Here is a 21413-nt window from a genome sequence, read left to right on the forward strand (position 1 = left end):
TTTTTTTCTTCCCTGTGCTCCCCATGCATTCTTCTTTAGAGCACGGTCAGAGGCCTGGCCCTCAAGGATGCCCGGGGCTCCCAGCCCTCGGCCCCTGGGAGAGGGAGTGGGCGTGGAGGGAGTGGAGGGACATGGGGGTAAAGGGGTCTGTGCGCACCCCCTGCCTCCACCTGGGCTCGTGGCTTTGGTCGCACCAAAGCCTGGCAAGTGGCGAGGCGACCCTTTGGCGGTCACTGATTCCAGCCTCGGGGGCTGGTCGATGGTTAGGTGCAGGCCCAGGGCGGGGAGGGGGCCCTCTTCCCGCGGCTCCTCCTCCGGCCTCGCTGCCCCGCCCGCCCCGCCCCGCGCGGGAGGGGATCGCCAGCAGGACTCGCGGGGTAGGCGCGCCGACCGGCCTGGCCAGGTGCAGCGCCCGCGTGTCTGGGGACTGCTGCGCCCCAGGAGCGCCCAGGTGTCTGGCCTGCCAGTGTCGCGTCCCGGCGCCCTCTCAGCTGGACACTGTGGCCCTCGGAATCCAGGTAACCGAGGGCGGGACTCCCCGCCCGTGCCGCCGCTGGCCCCAGCGCGCGCGCCCTCCCCGCCTCCCCGTCCACGCGCGCCCTGCTCGGGGGCCGCCCGCCGGCTCCCTGGGGCCCGCCGGCCGCTCCGAGGGCGGGTCCGGAGAAGTTCGCGCCCGGACGGCGGTGCGCCGGGCGGCGGTGAAATGCAGCCCGGTTCCCCGCACGCCCTCCGCGCGCCTCCTGCCATCGGGAGCCGAAGCCGTGGTGGGGCGGCTGCTGCGGGCGCTCCGGGCTTCCGCTGAAATCGGTCGAGTCCTGCCTTCTCGCTTTCCCCATCTCCTACTCTTCCGAGCCTTTGCGTCTCGGCCCTCCCGCCCCCCGCCCCTCCGCCGCCTCCAGTCCCTTAAAAAAAAGTCCTTGGATGGTGACTGCAGAGTTGGCGATTTCTTAAGGATGTTTACATTTGTGCTTCCCGCCTCCTCGGGCCAGATAACACGCTAGGACACAGGGCTGAGCGAGACTGGGTGCTAGTAAGGCGGCGGCCCTTGGCCCCAGGGGCGTGGGGCGGGGGGGCGGGTCTGCCTGGGCGTTGTTGGATGAAGTGGGTGCCCAGGCACGGGGAGTCCTGGCTTCTGTCCTGTCTGGGCTGGGCATCCTTGGTTTCTCTTCAGCCAGGGCTGGGCATCCTTGGCTCTCCCAGCATTTCCAAGCCTTAGTGGAGAGAGGATGGTCCACAGCATGGCGAGGACACAGATCTACAGCTCAGTAACCCTTGCTGATTTGAGCAGGATCGGCTTTCTCCAGCCTAGGCTGCCAGGGGGGCTCAGCTCAGGGTGGGGATGGGGATGAAAGGTGCCCTTTCCCATGCAGAACCAGAGGGAATAGGCTGGGGGAGGTCAGTGGATCTGAGAGGAGCTAACATGGACACATCTCTGACTTCATTTTACCCCCATATTAAACCGGTCTTACTCCATTGGCACATGAGGGGGGGAAAAAAAGAAAAAAAGAAAAAGAAAAGGAGGCTATAAGAGGTTAAGTCATTTGCTCCTGAAAAGTGGTGGACCTGGACCTCAAACCACAGTCTTCAAGAGCCAGATGGTTGCTTCTCCATTTTTGCTTGCCCCTGACTCAGCAGGGGTTTGTTTCTTCTCTCTCTCCCTTGAGGTTCCTCCCTTGAAAGGGGTAGGCCAAGAAGGCATCTCCAAGAAGAAATAAAATCTGGTCAGGAGGCTCTTCCAGGAGAGAGCTTGCTCCTTGCTAAGCAAAGAAATGCGGGAGGGCAGGGCCCTGTTTTGTTCAGAGCTGAGGCTAGAGTGCCTGGAACAAGAACTGAATGAATTAACCTGAAACAACAGAGATTCTTTTGTAGCTGAAGGCTCTCTGCCCTTGGTTAGCAGAAGAAAGGGCACTCTGAAAAGTTGGACCAAAAAGGTGCCCACCACTAACTACCACCAAGGTTCCTTGACATCCTTATCCACTTGGAGCAATTTGGCATTTTTTTAAACCGGTGAGCCCATCCACAATCCCATGTACTTTTCCAGACAGATAGGCTTTCACTTTACCTTTAGTCCCTTTCTTGTCAGTCCGAGGAGAGACAGAGAGAGGCAGGTTACATGCCCAGCTGGGCCTGCCCTGGCTTGGAGGCAGAGGCCCTTTGCTCACCTACTCCTCCAGGAAATCTTATTTGGAAACATTAATCTTCATTGCCTCCTACTCTCTCCTTACCACCCCGTGGGGGCAGCCGTGTACTGGGGAAAGAGAATCTGCTTTTCTGGGCCTCAATTTCTTCATCTGTAAAATGGATACAACAGAATCTGCAAGGTTTTAAGAGAGAGAGAGCGGCCCAAAGAGTGCTGCGAGCTTCGGAGCAAACTGTAGCTATTTCCTCCCGTGCGTGTTTGTCAGCCTGACCTGGCCCAGGTGAGCTGTAAATCCCTCTGGGAAGCGACCATGCTTCTTGGAATCCTTCAGAGAGCTGACCTCATCCTGAGCTCACAGTAGGTACACAGGAAGTATTTATTAATCAAATATAGTCTCTACTGTATTTGAGAGAAACTCCTAAAATCGGTGGGAAAAAAGGAGAATGTTTAATCCCTCTTCTCCTTCCCCATGCAGTGAGGGGGTGCACGCTGCCATATGGGGGAGGGTCCGGGAGGAGAGACAGAAGCAGTGTGAGAGCCTCTGGAGGTGGAAGTGGTCAGCGTCTTGTTCATCCAAGGCCAGGGTCAAGTAGGGAGGCTTAGCGAGGGCCCTAGAAAACCTTCCTTGGCAATGCCCCGAAGACTAAGGCTCTGCCAGGAACCCATACCCCTAGACTCCTAGCAGACCCTGGTGTCTGCTTTGGCTCAAGGAGAGGTCAGGACACCCAGAGTTGGTCAGTTCTGTTTCCTAGAGGAGGCCACTGAGAGCATAGCTGAGATTTAAGCTCCTACATCAATACGCCTCCCCCAGACCCTACTGCCCCTGCGTACCGAGGGCCCTGCCCAGCTTTCTACTGCCGGTTACTAGGCCCTTTAACCCATAATTTCTCAGCTGGAATCAGCCTTAGAGATCATATCCCTATGCCCCTTCTCTTTATTTTCCATAGTACTTATCACCATCTAACATCCTGTATATTTTACTTTTTTTTTTCTTGTTTACCATCTGTCGTCCCTGTTGGACTATCAGCTCCACGAGGGCAGGGCTTTCTCTGTTTTGTTCACTGCTCTTTCTCCAGGTATCAGAGCAGTGCCTGGTGTGTAGTGGGTGCTCGATTAATAAGTGTTAAATAAATGGTGCATCCAGCCCGCTTTTCCTCATTGTATAGAGGCCCAGAGATGAGGAGTGATCTGTTGGAGGCAGAACTGGAGCCTTGATTGGACTCAAGCTAATTCAAAGCTGGGTCTCTGTCCCCTGCACCAGGTTGCCGAAGGTGCTTCAGGCCAGCTGCCTCCAGTCACCCAGAGGGGCAGCTCCTAGGCTGATCAGATGTCCACCCTCACAGACACTTTGAGAGAGCCAGGGAGAAGTGTTCCTGTCAGAACCCCATGGTGAATAGAAACCTCCCAATGCAGCCCTCCAAAGGTGGGTGGTTCCTCTATTAGTGGTGAAAATTGCGCCCTCTCTAGGCAGCCTTTTAAAGTTCCCCAGGATGCTGAAGAACCCAAGGACCAAAGCCGGATCCCTGCAGTCCTGGGGAGAGGGGTGGAGCTTCAGGTTGCGTGGGCCAAGGATAACAAACCAGTCTGAGAGTGTGCAATCATAGGCATGGGCCAGGAAGGATGAGGAGGAAATAACTACAGTTTGCTCTGAAGCTTGCATCACCGTTTGGGCCACTCGCTCTCTCTTCTGCAAGGCCAGGGGAAGACTTGGGGCTCTGAGGCATCACTCAGGAATCTGATATAGGTGATTCTCTTAGGGGCCCAGGAACTTGAAATTCTGAGACACTGTGTGTAGGGACAAGCAGGATAGAGAAGTTCGAGCGTGGGATGTGGGGGTGAAAGTCCAAGAACTATGTCTTGGGTGGAAGCTGGAACTTTCTATGGGATAAAAAATATGAGAGACACCTCCCCTCACACCAAGCAACTTCAGCCTTCCTTTCCCACCTCATTCTTCCAGCCACGATTGGTTCAGCAACAGAATATGATCTATGTTCTAAGGCAAAACTCTGGGGCCATGCGGAGTTGATTGGAGGGGAAGAGACTGGTGGCAAGGAGACTTCTCAAGGAAGCTGTTGCAGGAGCACGGATGGAAGTTGGGGTCCCTGGAAGCATCTCTCCTCTTCACACTCCCAGGGAATCTAGACCCTGCCTCTTTTCTTCATTCCTTAGAGGGGAGAGGACTGCATTTTTAATAACAGTAATAAACATTTAATAACGATTAACTGGGTTCCAGGCCCTGTTCTAAGCACTTTACATATATTAGTTAATCTGTACAATAACCTATGAGTTTGAAACTGTATCATCTCCACTTTACAGATGGGGAAACTGAGCCTCATAACTTTGCCCACGATGACACTTGCAGGGAGCAAGGGCACAGGAATTGGCCTGAGTGGTCTGGCTCCAGACCCTAGCCTTAGCCTCCATGCCATGCTGCCTCTATCAACCAAATAGGCAACACAGAGAGGTCAGGATGGTCAGCAGCCCCCTTAGGGAGGAAGCAGCTCCTGTGCAAGCCTTCACACTAGACCCATGGGGAGCTTTGGCTTTTCCCCCAAACCCTGCTGTTGATCCCCAAATCTTTTTCTGTGGTTATCCTGGTTTCCCCAGTTAAGAGCTGGAATGCACCTGAGGCTCCATGTTGGGGGAAGGACTCCAGAAGTTAGGCCTGGAATGATGTGCGGGCCGTTTTCCAGCTTGTTGGAAAAACTGGAGTGGAATGGGGCAGGGCAGGTGAAGGGAACAATGATAATGCTTTGCCTGAAGACATGAATTCATCATGCTGACTCTGCCTATATCTGAAGCCACTGTGGGTTTCCCCCTAAACCCTACCCCCCAACCACTCCCTGTGGGCTCCCTTGCCCTGAAGAGACTGAGGCCTACAGCCGAGACTTAGCTTAGGCATTTCCATCCCCTGACCTTCTCTTTATCACCACTATCACTACACGTTTCATGGCTTTCAGCAACAGTAGATGGAAAAGTACACCTGTTATGGCACGAAGTGAGTCAGTCCTTTGTAAATAATGGGGTTGCACTGTCAGCTCTGAGGCCTAGACCTGTGCCCTGGTTAGTGTCTGGCCCATGGTTGGAGACACGGTGTTGACTCCTGCAGGAAAGAGACAAGGGTGACTCTAGATGTTATTTTGAAATTATGCAAGATGTCAGTGAGGAGCCAACAGGTGTAAGAGACCGTCATTTTTGGCATCCAGGAAAACAGACAGTGACCCAAGGTGTAATTCCCACCCATGCCCCGGTCTCTAAGCCAAGGTTTATCTTACAGAGTTGTACTCACTTCCAGCCTTGAAACCAGGCCAGGACTAGCCCCAGCAAGCTCTGTAGGGACTTAAGTGGAAATTTTTGCTTAGTCCTCAAACAGGCATTTTGCCTGGACACACCATAGCCCCTTAAGACATTCTTCCTCTTTGGTTGTTTGGGAACCCCATGGCCAGAGTGACCTTGGTGGAGCCTGCCAGAGGCACAGAGCCCAGGCATCATGGGCTTCTGGGTCCCGTGGTCCCAACTTCAGTCACTCTGCCACCTTGCCACTGGTCTTTGAGTTGGTCACTGTACTCTTAGGAGCTGAAGGCCGGCGTGGCTGGTGGGGAGCCCTGGATTCTAATTCTGACACTAACTCACAGTTGACGTTGGCCCTATCTCTTCCTGAGCCCCGATTTCCTCATCTGTGAAAGAGACAGTTTGACTTAGATCAGGGACAATTGACATATCGGATGGATACTTTGCTGTGGGGCCGTTGCGTGCACTGTAGGTGTTCAGCAGCATCCCTGGCCTCCACCCACTGGACGTCGGTAGCACTACCTCTCACTTCTTTCTTTATGACCAAAATTGACTACTCTCCAGACATTGCCAAATATTCCCTGGAGGCAAAACTGTCTCTGATTGATGATCTTGGGGTTAGATGACTTCTGAAGACCCTCCAAGGGATTACTCTCAGGACCCAGGAGATAGTTTTCTCTTTCCAGCCCCCGTTTTATAAATGTGGACTGTGTGTGAACCTGGAGTCCATGGGTGCTCCAAGGGCTTATAGGGTGGGATGTAAACTATTAGAAAAGGGAAGGCTCTGGGCCTGCTGGGCCTCTTACTGTGAGCCAAGGGCAAGTTCTCTTTGCCTCGCAGATCCTGGGTTACATAAGAAAGGGGGGGGGGTAGGGGAGGAAAGCCTGTGGTCCACCCACGTGCTAAGGTCAGCTGCCTCCCAGCCAGTGACTAATCATCACTATGTGCTCTAAGCACTCGGCTTCTCTGTGGTCCCCTCTCTCACTGCCCTGGGAAGGGACACAGGAAGTGAATCAGCCCACTACCCCCTGCACAGGGGAGGGAGAGGACAGGGCATGGCGGTGTAGAAGCAAGGGCCATGCATGCACACTTACCCCAACCCAGCCCTGGTTTTATTTTGTTTATGCCTCTCAAGTTAGCTGTTTATTATCTTTGTCCATGGAAGCCTTTTTTGACCTTGTTGCTTAATGGAAGGGCCAAGATTTATCTTCTGGGGGCGGGGAAAGGGGTTTGTGGATGAATCTTGGAAGTAAATCACTATTCTGGGGACAATGGGCTATGAGATTTGGGGTAGAATTAACCCAAGATGGTTGGTTTGGGTTATTTTTTCTTATAGTCCTTACTGATGGACTATAGACTGCCCTAGACTGCAGGCCAGATGCTGGAGCAGGAGTAGTGAGTTAGACATGGTCCCTGCGTGCAGAGACCTTCAAGCTGGGAGGACAAGATGTCAGTCCATAATTGCAGTGAGCTTTGCATGTGTGCAAGCTACACAGAGGAGGGTCCAGTCAGCCCCACCCAGGGCGCGTTGTGGGGAATCGAGGGTGTGTGGACGGGGTTTGGGGAGATGGTGGTAGCATACAGAGGGTTTCAACAAGAAGAGGGGAGTTTGGGTTTTATTTTCACCTTTTTTTGTGTGTGTGGTAAAATACACAAACGTAAAATTTACTATTTTTATCTTTTTAAAACATACACTTCAGTGTCATTATTCAGTACATGACACTGCGGTGGAACCATCGCCACCACCTAACGGTGGAGCTCTTTTCACATTGCAAAGCTGAAACCCTGTACCTGGTAAACACTAACTCAGGTTCCCGCCTCCGCGCAGCCCCTGGTAACCACCATTCCTCTTTCTGTCTCCGTGAATTTGACTGCTCTAGGTACCTCATGTAAGTAGACTCATGCAACCTGTGACCTTTCGTGTGGCTTTTTCCCCTTAACATCATGCTTTAAGGTTCCTCTGTGTTGCAGTGTGCATCGGAATGCCCCTCCTTTTTAAGGATGAATACTATTCCATTGTATGGATAGACATTTTGTTTATCCAGTCATCTGTCGATGGACACTTGGGTTCCTCCCACCTTTTGGCTGTTATGAGTAGTGTCGCAATGCACGTTGGTGCACAAATAGCTGTTTGAGTCCCTTTCAATTTGGGGGACATATACCCAGAAGTATATGTTTAATCTATGTTTAATTTTCTGAGAGACCTCCGTAATGTTGAGGAAGGAGTGTCTGAACTAGATTTCGAGGATAACCATGAGATCTCCAGGCATCTAAGTAGAGAAAGGGGAAGGGAAGAGAAAGGAGAGAGGGAAGGGGAGAGAAAGGGAGGAGAAATGGGGAGAGCAGAGCCTAAAATGTGGCGCGAAGCTAGCGGCACAGTGGTGTTTGTGCTTGGGGCTGGAGTCACTGAGTATGAAGGGTTTTAAACTAGGCTCGGGATTTGGCCTCCACACTGTAGGCAGTGAGAAGCATTGAAGGGGTTTTTAATCAGGAAGCGATATAGGCCAATTTTCGCCTTAGAAGGATGTAGCTGGGACTGAGGTCACAAGTGGACTGGGAGGGAAAGAGGCTTAAGGCAAGAGCCAAGAAGCCAAGAAGGAGAAACGGAGGAACACTGAAGCCACATCATTGGGGTGGGTGGAGGGAGCAGGTCTGAAGGGGGGCTGGGCTGCACAGGGTGCCCAGGTTTCAGGTTCAGCAGCTGGGGGAATGGTGGGGAAGCCTACAGGAGGAGCAGCTGGTTCGACAAGATGATGAGGTGATAAGCTTGGACCCACTTGGCTTGGAGGAGCCCCTGGAACCACCTGAGTGGAGACAACGGCTTGAAGGGGTGTCTGAAGCTGTGCAGTTAGATATTCTGGCACAGGGGGAGAAGCTGGTCAAGGGAAAGGGAAAGGACTGCTGTTGGATGCTACAGAGGACCCTGCGGGGTTTCAGGCCAAGACACAGGGTAATCTCTGCTCAGGATAGGTCGATCCCTGCCCTGCGCATTTTGTATCAGTTCGGACATTTTCACTGCCAAGCTCAAGGTTCTGTGCTTGAGGCTGGGCACTGGGGGTGGAGATGGAGAGCAAAACATAAGCCAGTGACACGAATTCATTGATTCGCCCCATAAAGCTTAGAAAATGGAACCTGGCCAGTACCTTTGCACAGTTAAATATTTAATCGCGATCATGATAAGTGGTATGCAAGAGGAATAGAGCATGTTATGAAAGTGTGTCATAGGGACATGATTTAGTCTAAGGCAGGGTTTCTTAATTCTGCACTATGGACATTTCGAACCAGATAATTCTTTGCTGTGGGGCTGTCCCACGAATTGTAGGATGTTTGGCAGCATCCCTGGCTTCTACCCACTAGATGTTAGTTGCCACACACCCCGCCACCACCCCAGTGTGACAACCAAAATATCTCTAGACGTTGCCAAATATCCACTGGGGTCATGGTCACCCTCAATTGAGATCCATCGGTCCAGGGGTCAGGAAAGGCTTGAGGAAATGATGTTAATCTGAGTTCTAGAAGACGGATGAGAATTTATCAAGATGAAGCCAGTATGGAGAGTGGAGGAGAGTATTCAGGGTGCAGGTGTGTGCAAAGGCCCTGAGGTAGGAAAGAACATGAAGGAGACCAGTGAAGAGGCTGGTACAGCCAATGAAGAGGCGCCCAGAAGGGGAGCCAAGGGGGAGGAGAAAGCGATACTCAGGGAACACAGGCAAGGAAGCCTCCTGGGGGAGGCCGAAACTGCCTGCAAGCTGGCGAGATCCATGTTGAGCGTGTTGGGTTAGAGACCCCTGGGAGATCTCAGAAGCGATGCCTGGCTGGAGATATGGACTTGGGAGTTACATGCAGATAGAAGGTGAGTGAGGCCCTGGGGTGGATGAGCCAGGGAGCGTGTGTGGACCAAGAAGAGAAGAGCGAAGAGGAGGCCTAGAGGTGAGCTGGAAGAGTGCCAGCATTCAGAGAGTGAGGACCAGGAGCCTGCAGAGACTGGAGGAGTTCCCAGAGAGGGAACAGAGGAACCCCCATTGTGTGATGCCATGGAAGAGTGTTCAAGGAGGAGAGCCTGGCCTGCCGTGAAGTCTATGGAGCCAGAGCTGTAAGATGAGGATTGAGAAGTGGCTGCTGGACTTAGAGACCAGTAAATGCCATGGGGGAGGTCAGACTGAGATAGCCGAGGAATAGGACAGGCGGGAAAGGAGACAGCTGGCAGACAGCTTTTCCAAAAATGTGTCTGTCGAGATGAGGAGAGAGAGCGTGGATGCCAGAAAGGGAAGTGGGTGAGGGAGGGTCTGGTTTTATTTGTTTATTTAATTTTGTGTTTGGCCCCCCCCACGCACACATCTTTATTTTTTTTTCTTAGGAAATAAATGAATATGGTTTAGAATGCAAAAACTGAAGATTTCATTGTGAAAGTCTTCACCCCCATGTCCCCTGGCCTCCCAATTTCCTGCTCTCAGGAACGACACTCATTTCTTACAGATTCTTACAGAGATACTGCATGAATGAGTCGGTAAACACACAGGTAGAGCCTTTCCCCACAAATGGTAGCACACTGCACGCGCTCTTCTGCCCCCGAGTTTTTCTTTTCCCAGCTAGCTATCTCGAGAAGCTTCCAGATCAGTGTATAGCTTCTTCATTCTTAGTTACAGCTGTGTGTTCCCCCACTACGTGGATGTCATATAATTTATTTAACTAATCTCCTGTTTGAACATCACCATGTCCCACCGAATCACCTTGTGCTTTTGTTATTTTGCAGTGTAGGTGCGTTCACATGGGGTAAGTAAGGTCCCAGAAGTGGAATCGATGGGTCAGAAGGTGTGTGAGTTTGTATTTTGAAAGATATCAGCCAATTATTCTCCACAGAATTGATGAGAATGTGTACTCCTACAAGCAAGTATGAGAATGCTCATTTTTCCACATCTTCTGACATACAGTGTTACCAAATTTACTGATATTTGCCAATCTGGGAGACGAAAATAGTTTCTCAATATAGTTTTAATTTGCATTTTTCTTGCCGTGAATCAGGGTGAACATATTTTCATAGACAGAAGAGCCATTTTCATTTCCTTTTCTATGAATCGTCTATGCATATGTTTTCTCCAATATCTATCTGGTTGTTGGCCTTTTTTTTTTTTTTTTTTTATTGAACAGGGGGATGGGGACGATCTTTATTTGGGAAACTAGTCTTTTGTCTAGAATATAAATTACAGGTTCTCCCCCCCCCCCCAGTTTTTTTTTGCTGTTGCTATTATTTTTTAAGAATTGTGAATGCCGATGGGAGAGATTCATTAGAGAGGGATGGTCCCTGGCACAGAGGTCGCTGGGGAAGCATTGGGGTGCATTCCGGATTGGGAAGGCTGGGAAGCACCTCTGTTATTGTAGCAGGCAGAGGCAAGGGCGGAGGGCGCTGGTGCCGGGGTTTAGTGGCCACGAGTTGAGGCAGTGAACCCAGATGAGTTCATCCTGGGATAGGGTTGTGTTAAGGAACTATCAGAGAGTTCAAGGGACAGGAGGATTGCTGTATTGACAAGAGAGTGATTGAATTCACGAACCCTGGACGCTGAGCTAAGTGTCAGGAAGCGAGTGGATGGGAGTTCCATATCTGCTTTGATTCTTTACATTTGTTTGGCACCTATTAACCATAGGGCCAGACCAACGGCCAAAGTTGTTTACATCTCCCCTTCTATCCAGACTCTTTATTCTGAACCACCTCCTTATCTCACTCTCACACTCCAAACCAATATTTCCCCTGCCCTAAACCAACCCAGAGCAGGTACCAGACAACTAGGACAGCCCCTGTGGCCCAGAGCCCACTGGAGTTATTCAGATGAGCCAATCCTAAACTGCTTACCCTGCCCTGCCCCACTTTCCCATAGAGACCCCAATAAAGGCTCTGGCCTAGACCTTCCCCTTGTTCCTGTTTCTGCCTCTTAGCCAAAACTTAGTGTTCCCCTTGTGGTCCTGTGTGGTGTGATGTATCCCCTTCTCTTGGGAAATTTAAGTAATAAATTCTTTCAATGGCATTAGCCTCCCCGGGGGTCGTTCAGTTACCTCCATGCATTAAAATCCTATGGGTACAATTGAGACATCAGGGACCCTTGGACAGTGACAGCCTATGAGAGTCAGAAAATCACAGGTTCCAGCAAGGCTCCAGAACTATCACAGTGTGAGTGGTTGAATAAGCAGGCTCTCAGGGCAGGCTTCCTGGAGGAGGTGGGCTGGAGATGAGGTGAGGCCTCATGGTGAAACTACAGAGCACACAGTGGGAGGCACAGGGGAGGGTATGTCGGGGTTGGGGGAGAGGTGTGTGATCAGAACTGAGAGGCTGGAGAAAATGTACAATAAAAGGTGAATCTGACCATGTATGGGGAAGAAGGAGGCAATAGTGCCAAAGATGCAGGCTGGGTCCTACGGATGCTTTTTGAAAACAGTTTTTTAACGCCCAGTGATAATGTGCTTTGTGTCAACTCCCTCTGGAGGTTCAGGGTAGGGCAGTGAAGCTGCTTTTGATGAAGGACCTAAATAATGACATGAGGCCCAGCCCTGGATGAGGTCCAACAGGGCTCTTGACAAGACAGTAAACCCCCTTGGTCCCCTTCCGTTTTGATATCACATTAACACAGCCCCAGCCCTGGATGAACTCAGCTACCTGCCTTTGCTCTGCCACCTGCCCCTGGCACCGGCTCCCTCCTCCTGCCCTTCCCTTCTACCTGTTAGGCAGCAGAGGCAGTTCCCCTCCAGGCTCAAGTGAGCCTCCGCCATCTTGGCACCTTCTCCCTCCCCACAAAGCCCTCCCCTCTCCCAGGGCCTCCCTGCCCCGGGGTTAGATGCCCGTACCTGTGGAATTGCTCTGACCTTACAGTGGCCTTTGAATTGAGAAAATAATTCTTGAAGACCAACAAGTCTTCAAGACATGGAGAAGAGAGTGATAACGGTGGAATGGTTGGCAGAGGCATTGTTGTTTTGGAGCTGGGGGCACTGCCTCGACTCACACAGAATCTTTTTTTGGGGGAGGGGGAGGTGGGGAGAGAATTTGCCCATTTTAATAATGTTAGCCCAGATCCCAGTCTTCTCTGCCATAGGTCAATAAATCCACCAGAAGTTCATAAACTCCCGAACACAATTAGCAATGACTCATGCTACCTTGTGATTTCTTTTTATGTTGCATAGGGAGTTATTTACCTTATTGAGAGTGGGATTTGGGGGGAAATGATCATACATTCAGCAAGTGCTTACCTAGTTCTTATGAACTCTGAACCGGGCCACGGCGCTGTGTGTCTTACCAGTTTGTGGCAGGAAAGATCCGCACAGCAATCCTCCAACACACTCTGCAGCCTCGGTTGCCAGTGCAGAGGATAAAGGGAAGCCAGCTGGCTGTGGTTGGCAGAGAAGACTTCTTGAAAGAGGAAGCACTCACGCAGACAGTGAGTCTGGAAGAGGCGGTAAAGGGGAAGAAAGGGGAAACGAGGTCCAGCGAGGAGGCCCCTTGTTTCTGGCATTCCACTGGCCAGGTGTCCCTGGAGAAGGTGGGGCATCAGGCCTCCCTGTAGCAGGAGGAGGGTGATGGCCACCCTAGGGCAGCAGTTGAGCGGCTAAGATGGGAGGGGACGAGAGGCGGTGGAATCCCTGCGGGCTGTCTCAGTGCGGGAGCTGTGCCTGCTGCAGCCTCTCTGCTGGCAAGGGAGCCCTGGGAGGGGACCCACAGCCTGGATGGGAGAGGTTGGACTCAGTGACTTTGCGCTTCTCTGAAGGACTGTGAGGCCTCGAAAACTTCCAAAGAGGGGCTGTTGCCTCCTAAAGGGTCCTTCGGTTGCCCCCAGGGCAAGAAATAAGTATCTCTCCAAATCAGAGCTCAGTAATGCTTCTCTCAGGGAGTCCTTGTGAAAGGCGGAGGTGGGCGCAGGAGCTGTGAGAAGGGTGCCGAGAGGGGAGGGCGACCATTTCCAAGATACAGGGACGTCAGTGGTTTATTTCTTAAATGTTTTTGGTACTCGTCCTCTCTGGAACCTGACTGATCGTTTTTAAAAAAGGTAAGTGATAAAAAAGGAAATCGTGTGAAGAAGGACGAGACCTTCGGCTTACCCAGAGGCTGAGGATCAGGGGCGGGAGAAAGGGAAAGTGCTCTCCCCACTCCCCGCTCCTCCCTCTTCTCTCCTTCCTAGTCTTCTGCAGTTTAATCTTCACCATCCTCCCAGGGATAGTTCCTCCAAGTCTCACAGAGGGCCAGCTAATGGAATATTGCTTTTCAACACTGGAGGCTTCAGGACTCACCCTGGGCCCAGCTCGCTGTGTGGCCCTGAGCAAGCTACCCAATGTCTCTGGGCCGGGTTTCACACGTGGCTTCTCTTCTGGAAGCATCAGTTTTATCTTTTAGTTGCCTTTTAGTCTCTTCCTAGTGATCAAGTCTTTGCTTGTCACTGTCGAGATTTCCTTAAGGGCCTGAAAAGAACAGAAAAGGAGTCTGAGGAAGGCAACCCAGTGGTCAGGCTCTTACAGGCAGGGTGATGGGGAGGGGCAGATCCTTTGGCTGGGCCCCCACCCAGCCTGCCTGGGTGTGCTGTGAACATCCCTCATTGTCTGAACCCTTAGATTTGACTTTCAAAGCGAAAGCATCTCTCCTGATAAAGTAAGCCTTGTTCCATTAATGACAGCTTTGTTTGGGCTCCAGTGTCCTATTGCTATGAGGAAGACAGAGGCTGAACCAGGCCTCTGGGGGGTTAAATGATTCCTAGTCTGGGTTGGCCAAAGAGTTTCAAGCACCTGGCCGTGCAGGTCATGCCTCCAGCATTGTTCTCTGAGTGCCTATGGGTGCTGGGCAGATACTGCTGTCCCCATTTTCTCACACTGGGATGGGGAAACTGAGGCACAGCAAAGTCATGCAGCTTGTGCAGTCACTTGGGCCTCCCAGGGATGGCCCAGTCGGACTCGAACCCTTAGACTCCCTGCCCAGTGCTCTCCCACAAGCTGTTTATGGTAGGTCCTAACACAGCTGGGTTCTCTGCCCCTCTGCTGCACCCCTTCTGCTCTGACTTACCCCCGGAAATGCCAGCTGTAGCTCATTATCATGGACATGAATTCACTTTGCTCAGGGAGGAAGAACTGGGCTTCTGTAAGAAAAGTGAGGAAAAAAACTTCCTCTAATAATTTCAGCTAATCACCATGACACCTCCCTTCTCCCCAAAGTACCAGGATATCCCTGAGGCCCTTCCTTGAAGGCCCAAAGAGATGAAACTGTAGCGGGGAGATTTCCAGCTCACGGTGGAGGGGGTCACCCTTGATTCACGTTGCTGAGGTGACCACTTTTGCACCTCCTTACGCAGATGCCAAGCCCAGTGTGGCATTCCCAGGCCGAGGAACACAGAGACCTGTCTCCAGGTGTGCTTCTGTCCACGTGGCGCTTCTGTTTCACAGCGCTCTGTGGGACGCTGCCGGGGGCCGTGTTTGAGAGAGGCGTTTTAGGCGTGAAAATGATTTTTTCCTTCTCACTTTTCATATAGAGGCCTGGCTGCCCCCCCCCCCCATCCTCTCCCCTCCCCGGGCAAAGTGAACCATTTTTCACAGTAACCATTGGCTGTCGGGCCTTTGGGGGCAGGAAGGGATCACCAGGACAGCTGCAGCCAGAATCCCCACCCCCACACTGCTGCCTGGGGAGGGGGGGGGCCCCCGGGTTCTGGGAGGATCTCAGGCAGGGGCACAGTGGGTCTAGCCTCCAGGCTCAGGGAAGGCAGGGCTTACTATTTCCACCTTCCTGAGCTCTAGCTGCACATTCTTGGGGGCTGATTTCGAAGGACCCATTATTCCCATTCTTTATGGGTTTTTGATTAATGCATTTGCCTCAGCCCTTTTTAAAAGCCTGCGCTTAATAATGCTAGAATAATGACCTCATGTCACATTTCAGCCACTGGAAATCTTAATTCACCACTGTATTCAAATGTGAAGTGTGTTGCTTGTGATGTTAGGTTAGCAGGAAAAGTACCATCCTAGCGAGGAACAAGGAGGATCGGTTTTCAGTCTACCTAGTAGCCTGTGGCAGGCCCAAAAAGGAAGGTGCTCCGTCTTAACAACATCATAAGGACAGGTGCCCTGTTGAACACCTACTGTGCGCCCAGCCCTCACACACAGGCTCTTGGTAATGCTTGAACAGACCAAGGAGGTAGTCACTCTGGGGATTATAAACGTGCACATCCAGAAGCATCTTGTGAAAATTCAGTGGAGTGTGAAATGCCCATACCGGGCCTGGAATAGACTAAATGCTCAATAAATGGGACTTCAAATCAACACCGTCGTCCTCATTTTACAGCAGAGGAAAGTGAGTCCTGGAGAGACTGCAGGACTCAAAGCCAGGTCGCCCTGACTTCAAGGCCCAGACTCACACTTCACCAATGGGAAGAATCGTGCGGTAGGGAGGCTCCAGCCCATCGGAGCTTCTCATTGGCTATGAGGCCTTTTGCAAGTCACACCCCTTCCCACCTGGGCCCTGTGTCCTTCTCTGACCCACATTGTCCTCTAGCCTAGGCAGAGGGTTTGGGCACATGCTAGTCCCCTGTGTGGTCCATGTGACCTTCTTCCTTTTGCTAGTTCACACTGCCTTGGCTCCATGGCTGCCCTGACCATTTACCCCTCACCTGTGGGGTGTGTTCTTTGGGTAATAATTATGTGAAATAGCTCACCGGGCAGTTTGATTAGTTAATAATCCCCCCAGTCCTGGTGGGTGAAGCTCAGCGTTAATGATTGCCAAGGAAAGCTTGTCAAGAATGTAGATCCTCTGAGGAGGGAGGTCTTTCTGGGCATGCTGGCCTAGAGGAGGGACACGCCCCAGGGATACCCTGTTGCGGCCTGCACCCTGTACCCTGTCACTGAACTGTCCTTTCATCTCTTATCTTTCTGACTTCAGCACCAGCAAGCTTCCCTGCTCACCCTCTGCCAGCCCGCTTCCTGCTCTGGGCCTTTGCTCTAAAGCTCCTGTCCCTAGGGTCACTGCTCCTTTCTCTCTGCTAAAGCAAGCCCTCCTCGTCTTTTGGGAGCCACCTCAAACATTGCCTCCTCCAGGAGCCTTTCCTGACTGCTTCAGCATTCCTGCTCTGGGTTCCTTCTCTGAACACCTCTGGGCCATCAGGCAGATTTTTTTCTGAGCATTCCTCGGCATGTCGGACACTGTGCTTGATCCCTGGGACCCTGCAGTGAGTAAGGTGCCAGCCTACAGTCCAGGAGGGGCACCTGTGCAGCCTGAGGTGCGGCAGGGGTGCCAGAGGAGGTCGGTCACCTAGGGTGGATGGGAGCTGAGGGGTACCAGAGTAGGATGATATGGGGCTCTGGTGGACATTGAAGGGTGAGGCAGACAAGGAATGAGGGGTCAGGGTATCTCAAAGCAGAGGGAGCTGTGTGTGCAAAGGCACAATTCAGGAATCAGATAAGGATTCAGCTGTGGGTGTGTGGCATTTAAGGCACCCATGAGACACACAAGTGAGTGTATCTAGGAGGCAGGTGGCCTCTCAGTGAAGTCTGTCTGCTTCCCTCTGTTAATCAGACAGTTTTATTACTGTGTCTTCTCAGAAAGAAGGGATTCTCCTTGAGGGCACCCATGGTTTCTTATACCTCTTACCAAGGATCTGGCATGGAGCATGTGGTCACTGAAGAGATGTGGAACTGAATCTAAAGCTTTACCCACTTCGGTATCCATCACTGGACTCTCTCATGCTGCGCCCCCACCCCTCCTACCTCGCACACCTGCTTTTCACCTCTTCCTGCTAGTTCAGATCCCTAGCTTCTGTACTTCTGTGCACTTTGGGTCCTGAGTGCCTCGTCTCCCAAATGAATTCTAGGCCCTGAGAAGGTGCACAATTACCAAAGCTCAGGGCAGCTGTTCCAGAACTGGGTCTTGCGTGGGAATCACTATTAGAGTTTGATAACTAGGCTGCCCCCTGGGGATTCTGATTCAGAAAGCTTGAGATGGGCTTACCTGGTCAGTTTTGTGTTTACAGCAAGCCCCCTGAATGATGTGGATGCACAGCTGGGTTTGGGACTTATTGTTAAAAGCTTCTCTACCCCTAATTCACCCCCTCCAAGGCCAGTACCCCAGACTCCGCCTGGACACAGACTGCACTCAGTGCCCATGGAGAGGCCTTTCCTTGTTGGCGGATAGGGCCTCTGTGGTTTGAGCTGAAGCCTGCCTCCCCACAGCTCCAATCTGAGGGTCTCAGTTGTGCCCTCAGAGGCTGCGTGGCCTCCTCCAGGTTTCCACACCCGCTTCCCTGAGATGTAGGAAGGCACCTGATGCTGCATCTTTGCTGAGTCTCTCTCCTTTTCCTGTTCCTGTGGTCTGGGCTCTCTCACAGGCAGACAGCTCTACCTTAGACTTTCAGTTCCTCATCAGATTAGAAGCTTGGGAGAGAGGTGAAGATGGGATGGTACCTACCCAGCAGCCTGACATTTCCCTGTTTGAGATGGGGAACCCCAACAGTCAGGGCCTGCATTCGTCTTCCATCAATCTGGCAGGGACTTCACCCTTTTCCAAAGTGAGGGGAGGGACCTGTACCTACCCTGGAGGCCAGCGATCCGTAGTTTAGGCACCCTGGTCCTCATTCTGCAGGGCTCAGTGTTAGACCAGCTGTGGGTGGGCTTTGTCCTCACCTTGGCCTAGACTCCCAGCGGTCTCAACTCTGGCTGTAATTTACAGTCCCCTGGGCTCCTCCTCACTCCCTAACTTACCTGAGCTGTAGTGGGTCTGGAGAATCAGTATGTTTTAAAGCTCCCCAGGTGGTTCTAAGGTGCATCCAAGTTGAGAGCCCTGGGTTAGATGCCCGGCACTCACCTGTCCAGCTCTGACAATGTGTAGAAAGTTACACTGGAGTAAAATAACTAAGGTCATCTCACCGTGTGTATCACATAATACTAGAGTAAATCTTTTTATTTTATAAGAAGGTATTTAAAAATTTAAATCAATAAAACCATATATTTAACACAAATTGTTAAATACAAAAATGTATAACAGTTTAGAATACCAAGTAAATGTAAATTTATAAAACTAGACATTGTAATTCTGGTCTATAGTAGCAGATAAACAAAAATGAAATATTCAAAACATTAAAATTTACACACTTCAAAAACACAAATCTAGTCATGAAAAATTGAAGATGAAATATTATTTGATCCCTTTTAAAGCAGAATCTTAAATTCAAATGATGTTGGCAGTATCATTATGTCACAAGTATGTTTTTTCCTATAAATTTTCTAGAAAAGCTTTTGCTGACTCTACCCTCACTGGGGAATTATAAGAAGATACATTTGTGAGATATCTTCAAATATTTTCCGCTGACGAGGCCTTTTGGCTTTTAGGTTTTGTTTTGTTTTTAGGAACTGTAGCCTTTTATTTACTGGGAGCCATAGTTTTTGTTTCTGTAGTATTTCCAGTTCGTCCTTAAGTTCCTCAGTTTTACCTTGTTCGGATGGAGATTCTGACGCAATGTTTCTTGTATCAGTTTCAAAGCTGTCATGTTGATCTTCCATATGTTAAGAAAGTCTGTAACTCCAGTAATAATTACTCATGCCACAGACTTTTGCGTCGTGTGCTGCCATGCAATGCCTGAGAAGAACTCAAGACATATTTTACACTTCAGTGACTTTTTTGACATTGTGATTGTCTTCTTTTCGAAACATGCAAAACTTGAGAGATTGGTATAAAGAACTTCCATCCCTGGCCTTAATAATCATCAACTCATGGCCAGTTTTCTTTTATCTCTACTCTTACCCACCACTCCTGCTCCCAACCAGATTCTGTTGAAGCAGGTCTAAGACCTTTTCTCATTTTATCTGTAATTACTTCACTTTACACCTCTAAATGAAAAGGTTCTTTAAAAACATAACCATAGTATTATTGTACCTTAAGAACTGATCATTTCTCATTATTTTAAAATATCCAGTATCCAGTATCTCCCCCATTTGTCTCAGACCTTTTTTTAATAGTTGGTTTGAGATTTCAGATCTTAAAAATTATGAAATAAAAATTTTGGACTAGACAAAATACACCATTTTGGCACTCAAGTGCAGGATTCATGAATAGAGTATGGCAACCACTGGGTGGAAGGTTCTAGGGAAATGGGCCAGACCCTGCCTGTAGCATTCAGAGTGCAGTGGGCAGCAGAAGTCATTCAGTTGTTCAGCAAACATGTATTCATTCAACAGTGACACCATGCCCACAGCAGCAAACCGGACAGACTCTGCCAGGCTTGACCTGAGAGGAGCCAGGGATGGACATTTTTAGATAGGAAGATATAGACCCTTTCAAGTGATATTTGAGTTTAGACTTGAAGAATTGGGTAGAATTTTGTCAAGAAGAGAAAGTGGAGGAAGAGGCGTCTCACCTGAATAAAAAGCAAGTACAAAAGCGTGGAAGTGGGAAAGCCCCTGGTGTGTTCAAGGACAGAGACCAGTGATGATGCTCGGGGCATACGGCAAGGCTGGTGGGAGGAATCTGGGGCTGGGTGGGCTGTGGCCAGCTTGAGGATATGCTAAGGATCGGGTCTTCTGCGACCTTCCAGAGGGGACTCCATGGTTTTGTTTTAGGAGCGTTAAGTGTGAACTGTGAGTCTGAAGAGCAGAGACTTGCAGGAAATCTAAGGAGCTGTTGGATTTTCAAGCCCTTCCTGAAGCCCTAAATCTCCTCGAGCATGAGTCTTGTGGGGACAGGCCTCTGTCTGCCTCCATTTCCTCTGTGTCCAGGGCTAGGATGGTACCTGGCACACAGAAAGTGCTCAATACATATCCAGTGCTCCCAGTGTAGGGCACTCCTGCCCACCTCCACCTTCACAATGGTCATGACAGAAGGAGCCCACTTAGACTTTAAGCTTGAAAGGTGGTGGCTTTTCCAAATGATGTACCATAACTTACCCAGCCAAAATGCATGAGCTTTTTGGCTTTAGGACCTGGGCCCTGGTTACCCTGAATGGAGGATTGCAAAGCCAGCGTTGCCCCTGGGTCAGCAGGCAGGATGGGAGCACACGGAGTGAGGCTCAGATACGAGTTGCTTGGGTAGATGTGTGAGGAAATGCCGCTATTTGCAAAGAATTTGCAAATATTTGCAGTACAAATTTGCCATGAGTTGGCTCACATAGCTAATTTCTTTAAGGCCAGCCAAGGTTTGGAGGACTCATTCATTTATTTCCTTTTAATAGTATTGTTGCTTTGCTAAATAATAATAATAATAATTGCACATGTTCACTATAGAAAACTCTAGTGTTATAGAAAAGTAGAAAAAAGAAAGTAAAGCAAATCCCTAGAGCTAACCACTACCTTCTAGAGAGAACCACTGTGCACACTTTGGGGAACATCCTTCCAAACACTTTTCTGTCCATAAATGTTAAATGTAACACAGTTTTATATAGATGGTGTTACAAGATTTATGCTCTTCCATAGCCTGCTTGTTTCATTTAGCAACATGTCATGACACCGTTTACTCCACAGGTCTGTAACATTTTTAATAGCCACACAGTACAGTTTTGTATTGATGTACCATAACTTACCCAGCCAGCTCTCTAGTACCAGAAATTTGGATTGTTTCCAATTTTTCTCTACAACGTGTTAAAGAATATCATGCAGGCTTTTTCAGATGTGCAAAAATCGCCTAGCAGTAAATATCTAGAATAGCTGGGATAGCTGGAACAAAGAAAAGGTTTGGGTTGCTCACTGAGTCCAAAAGCCAAGCTGGAAGGTCGCCATGGCAACCCCTCCCCACAGCACATGGAGCGCCCATTTGTCACAGCTCCAGCCAGGGAGGTGGGTCAGAGCCAAAGGGAAACAATCTGTTTTCTTGCGGAATTATAAACCAAGGGCAGAAGGAGCATGAGGGAGCATTAATGTAGAATTCAGATGGTTTGTGGCGCAATGGCGATAGTAGTCACTGTTTATCGAGTGCTTCTTATCTGGTAGGTTCCATCATTTTTCGTCCTCACAAGAGCCTCTGCTACTTTTGCTATCCTCATTTAACTAA

At 50.2% G+C, this 21413-nt stretch overlaps 1 protein-coding gene across 2 annotated transcripts in view; it reads left to right on the top strand.

Annotated features, from left to right (window-relative positions):
• The first annotated feature begins 361 nt into the window (after positions 1 to 361).
• The window catches only part of PAQR5 (progestin and adipoQ receptor family member 5), a 73255-nt gene continuing 52203 nt past the window's right edge, over positions 362 to 21413 (top strand). Inside the window, exon 1 of one of the 2 annotated variants that reach the window (XM_016145756.2) lies at positions 362 to 518. The gene's annotated coding sequence lies outside the window, so the exon portion shown is untranslated. Of the gene's footprint in view, positions 519 to 12568; positions 12853 to 21413 lie in introns of those variants that run through there. The other variant, XM_016145757.2, reaches the window with a different exon arrangement.

Source organism: Rousettus aegyptiacus, unplaced genomic scaffold (assembly GCF_014176215.1).
Source record: "Rousettus aegyptiacus isolate mRouAeg1 unplaced genomic scaffold, mRouAeg1.p scaffold_m13_p_3, whole genome shotgun sequence".
In the NCBI taxonomy this organism is placed as follows: Eukaryota; Metazoa; Chordata; class Mammalia; order Chiroptera; family Pteropodidae; genus Rousettus; species Rousettus aegyptiacus.